At 37.6% G+C, this 6056-nt stretch overlaps 1 long non-coding RNA gene across 1 annotated transcript; it reads right to left on the minus strand.

Moving 5' to 3' along the window:
* Window positions 1-3296: 3296 nt before the first annotated feature.
* Window positions 3297-5593, minus strand: LOC120464738 (uncharacterized). Its single transcript, XR_016155308.1, has 6 exons — window positions 5342-5593; window positions 4781-4824; window positions 4568-4623; window positions 4159-4303; window positions 3871-3941; window positions 3297-3469 (listed from the first exon to the last, which is right to left on the minus strand). It is a non-coding gene; the product is annotated as an uncharacterized LOC120464738 (long non-coding RNA).
* Window positions 5594-6056: the final 463 nt, after the last annotated feature.

Raw genomic sequence — 6056 nt, forward strand, 5'->3', positions numbered from 1 at the left:
CATCTGGAGCGCTGCCCGAAGCAGCCGGCGCCCCCGAAGAAGCAGCCGACTGAATCGAGCTAACGCTCGCTGGCTCTCGCACTGAGGCGGGAGGTGTGGCCCGAGGAATCGTCGGGGCTTTATCCCACACCGTCACCGTTAAATCACCAGATCCCCGGGTCGACGGGCCCCTCGTGAAGGAAGCCGATCGAGTAGGGGGGACCGGGGCTCTCACTTTAGTCAGATCATTGAGCCTCGACCTCAGTGTAGAGATGGTCATGTTCCCACAGAAGGAACATGAGTCATCCACGAACGCTGCTGCTGCATGCTGAATGCCCAGGCATACAAAGCAGCGCTCGTGACCATCAGATGACGACAGAAATCGACCACACCCAGAAGAACACGGGCGAACCATCTTTAAAAAGACGTGCCGCGTGCAGAAATTCACTCTTTCAGCGCTGAGGCTACCAGGGAGAAGCGCAAAGTCTGGCAGACCGCTGCTCAGATCGCAGGCGATGCAGAATCTCGCTGGGTACCGCCGTCACACCAACACTGAAGAGGACGCTCGTCTCGAAGAGTCTTGAACAGTGAGAATGGCTTTCAGGAGTGAAGAGGTTCTCTTGGCTCCGAAGCGAAAACATACTGCGCTTGCGTTCACTTCCTCCTTTTATACTCACAGAGTAGGGCGGAGTACGCTATGCAAATTTCCGCAGCCCCAAGGCATTGCACGCCATTGGCTCGTTTTTAAATACTCGAATAGGATTGGCTTTCTATGCGAAACCCCCAATCTCCGTCACTTCTGACGTAACTCGAAGTGACTACGAAAGGGAACATCTCGTTTTCATGGGGGTCCTCAGTAAGATTTCCAAACAATAAAGAAAAGCAAATCAACAGAGTAGATACAGTATGCAGGATACAAGAAAAACTTCAATGCACACACAGACACACACACACACACAGACACATGCACACACACAAGCTCTCACTATCCCCCTCTACCCCGATAGAAAAAAGTAAATCACAGTGGTTCCCAAACTGTGGTATGAATTCCACTACACAATAAAACCTTGTTTAATCTTAAGCACAGTATGATGGTGTTCTAAAAGTCAGGCATTTTGAGAGTGGTGTTAAGTGTGACACACAATAATCCCAGATATAACTGACAAAGTTGACATCACTAGATATATTTCTACATATAAACACATTCATACACCCATAGATAACATGACACAAATTAATGCTAAATCCAAAATACTAGAAACATAGACAAGTATTCTGAAGATGTGTTAATAAAGCAGTTCGGAAAAGAGGAAAAGACGTAAGCGAGCGGATAGATGCAGGAAGGCTGTTCCAGTCACGAGGGGCTTTAACACAGAAAGCAAAATTCCTAATTTTTCTCTTTACTCTAGGGACAGTAAAGAAAATCTGTTCGTTGAGACGAAGATTATATTGTGAACTAAAAGGCACTACATATTGGGATAAATAAATTGGGTATTTAAAGTAAATGCATTTAAATATAAATTGACACCAATGATATTGTCTTCTAGCTGAGGGTGCAAGCCAGGCCAGCTGGTCATACATCACACAGTGATGCGTCCTATAGGGGCAGCGAAGGACGAATCGGCACAGGCTGTTGTATACCACATCGAGAGAGTGTAGACAAGAGGCAGTAGTATTAGCATATATAATATCTGCATAGTCTACGCTATCTCACGACCAATTCGTACGAATTTGTACGAGTGATTCAAAAGTGGCTAATTCGTACTAATTCATACGACCTCACTCGTACGAATTCGTACGATTTGTCTAAACCCACGTGACGGTTATGTTTAGGGGCGGGGTCAGGGGTAGGTCATTCGTACGAATTCATACGAATTGGCTAATTCGTAAAATATGTACGATTTAGCAAAATCGTACTAATTCGTACAAGTGAGGTCGTACGAAATGTTACGAATTAGCCACCTCGTAAAATTCGTACGAATTCCCGTGAGATCGGGTTGGCATAGTCCAGTATAGGTAGCAGCAAATGGGAGACTATTCTTCTCCTAATCTGAAAATTAAAGCAATCTATCGATTGATATAATGTTCTAAGACGAAAGCTAATTTTATTGTTAAGCGAGTGTATATGAGCTTTGAATGAAAGATCACTTTCTAGCCAAACACCGAGATATTTAAATTTTTCAGTTGACTCTAAAGGAGAAGAATCCAGAAAATGCAGATTAAGATTATTTCTTTCATTCTTCTGGAAAAGCATACAGTAAGACTTTGACTTATTCAACAGGAGTTTATTAAATGACAGCCAGTGCTGGACAGAATCAAAGTCACACTGTAATGAGTAATTTATATCCGAAATACTCAATTTGGAGCAATATATAATTGTATCATCTGCATAAAGATGAATGTCACATCCTGAACAGCAGAGTGGCAAGTCATTAATAAAAATGGAGAATAACAAAGGTCCAAGTGAAGAACCCTGGGGTATGCCTTTATCTACACCTGTAACATTCGATTGACTACCCCTGAAGGACACACACTGGCGACGGTGATGTAAGTATGAATTGAACCACAGAAGAGATGAGCGGGAAAGGCCAATTGAGTATAATTTATCCAGGAGCAGATAATGATCAACTAAATCAAACGCTTTTGTAAGATCTAAGAAGATGACACCCGTACTCATATTGTTATCAAAACTAGAGAAGATATCATTCGTAAATTTCAAAAGAGCAGTGGTTGTAGAGTAGTGTTTCCTGAAACCTGACTGGCATTGAGATAGTACATTATTATCAGAAAGGTAGTTAGATAATTGATCGAAGATAATTTTCTCAAAAATCTTCACAATACTATTAATTATTGAGATACCCACATGGAAAAAACCTATATAAACATATATGTTTTAATATAGGTTTTGATATATGTTTTTAATATATGTGACATATATAAAATTGGCCGTTTTCCTATATTATATGTACATATATGCACATATATGTACATATAAGTGCATATATGTACACATATATACGCACCTATATAGGTACATGTATGCACACATATATGTACACATATAGGTGCATATATGAACACATATAGGTGCATATATTTGTGCATATATGAACCTATATATGTACATGTATGCATGCATATATGTACACATATAGGTGCATATATACATGCATACATGTACCTATATATGTACATGTATGTACGCATATATGTGCACATATATAGGTGCATTTATACATGCACCAACATGTTTACCTATATTAGAATAATTATTAAAATCCATAGCTACTAGGCAACATAAATAATAGTCCAAAATGTATGCATTTAGATTATTTATTTACTTAAGATCAAATAGTACAAAAACAAAAATAAGACAAAAAAACTGGATAGAAAAAAAATCTTTTTGATCTTCTCAGCTCCATGAGCTTTGAATTGATAGACGTGCCCATCTCCCCTCGGCTGGCTGACGACCACTTCTTCAATGTAGCATCTAGAGAAGACAAAAATAATAATAATAATAATAATAAGAAAAATATAGTACTTCATCAGGAACCCAAAGTGCTTACAGTACAGATGTGATCGGACACATATTTTTTGATAAAAGGTTGATCATTTTAAAAAATGTGTCATGTAAACATGTCAATTGGAAGATTCTGAAGATTCTGAAAAATCTGAAACGTGGCTTAAGAAAAGGAAAGTTAGGATCAAGAACTGAGCAAGCGATGAATTAGTATTATAGGTTCCAAGTAGATATAGTTAACAATAATCCCTTATACACTCTCAATTGATGCCTAATAAACATTGATACAAGTAGGCTATGGTTAAAGTGGTGAACTTATAAAATCCTAATGCGTTGAGAAGGGAAAACAAAACTTTTATACATTTACTCACCAATAATGATGCCTTTTTAATTTGGTCAAGGGCGACCAGCTGCTCCCCATCCCCTCTGGTTGGCTTCCCACCTTAAAGTAAAATTTCAAAATTATTATAAAAGGGGGTTAAAATGAAGCTTGTGAAAGCAATACTTTTTTTATATACACATCACATTTTCTTGAGGTGCAAGGAAATACAAAAATGGCAAGTAAAAAAGCGATGGTATGCCCACACACAAACATAATTTATTCCACAGAATATTAATTGTTTTTTACGGACAGAAGAGATTAGGAGAATGTTTTGTACCATTCAGGTTGTTTTTCAGCAAAGTCTCCAGATCAAATGTGCCCAGCAGCAGATTCCACACCATGGCAGTAGCAGAGGTGGCAAGGAGGGCTGCTTTCCACACTTCTGCCTGGCAAAACACCCCAGAGCCCTTTATAACTTCAATCTGAAAAATAATTTATTCATTTATTGGCATTGTTTCATATTGATTCTTATGCTTAGCTTCCCAATAGTTTATATGTTTTTATGTATGAATGCAGATTAATGATAAAGAAATAAAATAATAATATTACACAAAATAATAATATGAAACAAATTAATAATTGCCCTAAATGTTCTTAAAAGAGAGGAGGAGGAGGAGGATAGGGTGTCGGGGTGGGGATGGGGATATTTATTAATAAATAAATAATAATTCAAGGGGGTTACTCACCGGTTGCACTTTTCAAAAGAGGAGGAATCTAAATCCTCAACAGGACTCCTTCCAGTCTTGTTCATAGAAGAAAAATAAAAGTTATTCTCTTCAATAAATTAAAGTGCAAATAACTTAAATCAAATAATTAACACTATCAATCAGCCCAACATCACAAGTCTCTACAGCTCTGCTAGAGAAACAATTTTAAAAAGCAAAATCAGAGGAACTTACCTTTTGAGCAATAATGGCGAGGTAACTTTTCATTTGAGGTAATTCTAGAAAGAGGTTATATAATAAAGAAAAAAAAAACAATTACAATCACTTAATCAAAATAGTAATGCCCTAACGTTAATGTTTACTATTTGAAAGACATTTCCTGCAACTGTAAAGGCAAGCCCATTGATACGGCTCTTTCTTTCACCAATTTCGACCAAATTCAAACTCCACAGGTATTTTTTTTTTTTTCTGGAGCCGATTGCCTTCTTGAGCCGTTGGCAGAGAAGTATCATTCTCATGTCATGACGTTATGTTCTCTAGGCCATGACTTTTGTTAACCCTCTACGAATTCCTCCAGAAAGAAACAAATAAATACACGTTAATTCTAAATTGAATCTTATCAACGGCTAAGTTATTTTAGCACCCACAGTAACGTTACGTTACCTCAACAGCTAACAACATAGGAAGTGTATGGGCTGAAACAGGTTTGTTTGGCAAAAAATAAATGCTAAGTTTATACTTCTCTGCCACCGCAATTTCCACCCTGCAAATAAATATAAAATTAGGAATACTTACGATTGGTGATAAGTAGGACTTAGAGGATCTCCAATGCTGAAATCGCAATTTTTACTCCCAGCCGTTATCTTCCGGCGCGAAACTTGACTTCATCTCATCGGATACGGATAACGTCAAGCGTTAGGCGGGTGACGTCATCAACTACGGGGCGCTGTAGCGGCCAATCGGCAGTGCAGCAGCATTCGAATTTATTAACCACTGTGAATTGCTCAGATAGATGGTGGGATGATGATGATTATTTGAATGTACGTTCTATTCACTTTTTTTTTTTTTTTTTTTTTGCTACATTTTGACTGTAATGACCTTTCAGCCAGAAAAAAAACTGCATTCAGACAATACAGAAAACATTGCAATTTACATTGCATTTGGTGGATGTATCGGTGAATGTGTGGATGTGTATGGGAAAGTGACTTGAAATTGGAAAAAGGGCTTTTTGGTAAAATGAAAAAACAACAAACCCTTTTGTTATACATTTCCTTCTTTTCCACTAAGTCATTCTGATATGTATATAAATATTTATTTATTTTTTTATTTGAGCAATATAGTGACATACATACACTCTAAAAATGCTTTGGGTCAAACATGGACAAACCCAAATGTTGGGTTAAAAATGCAATTAAAAAAATGTACAGTTGAAAAAGTGAAAGTGAAAGTTGAATTTGGGTTAAAATTTGAAATTACATTTTTAACCAAACATTTGGGTTTGTCCATATTT

The sequence above is a fragment of the Pimephales promelas genome, chromosome 3 (assembly GCF_988280905.1).
Source record: "Pimephales promelas chromosome 3, fPimPro1.hap1.1, whole genome shotgun sequence".
In the NCBI taxonomy this organism is placed as follows: domain Eukaryota; kingdom Metazoa; phylum Chordata; class Actinopteri; order Cypriniformes; family Leuciscidae; genus Pimephales; species Pimephales promelas.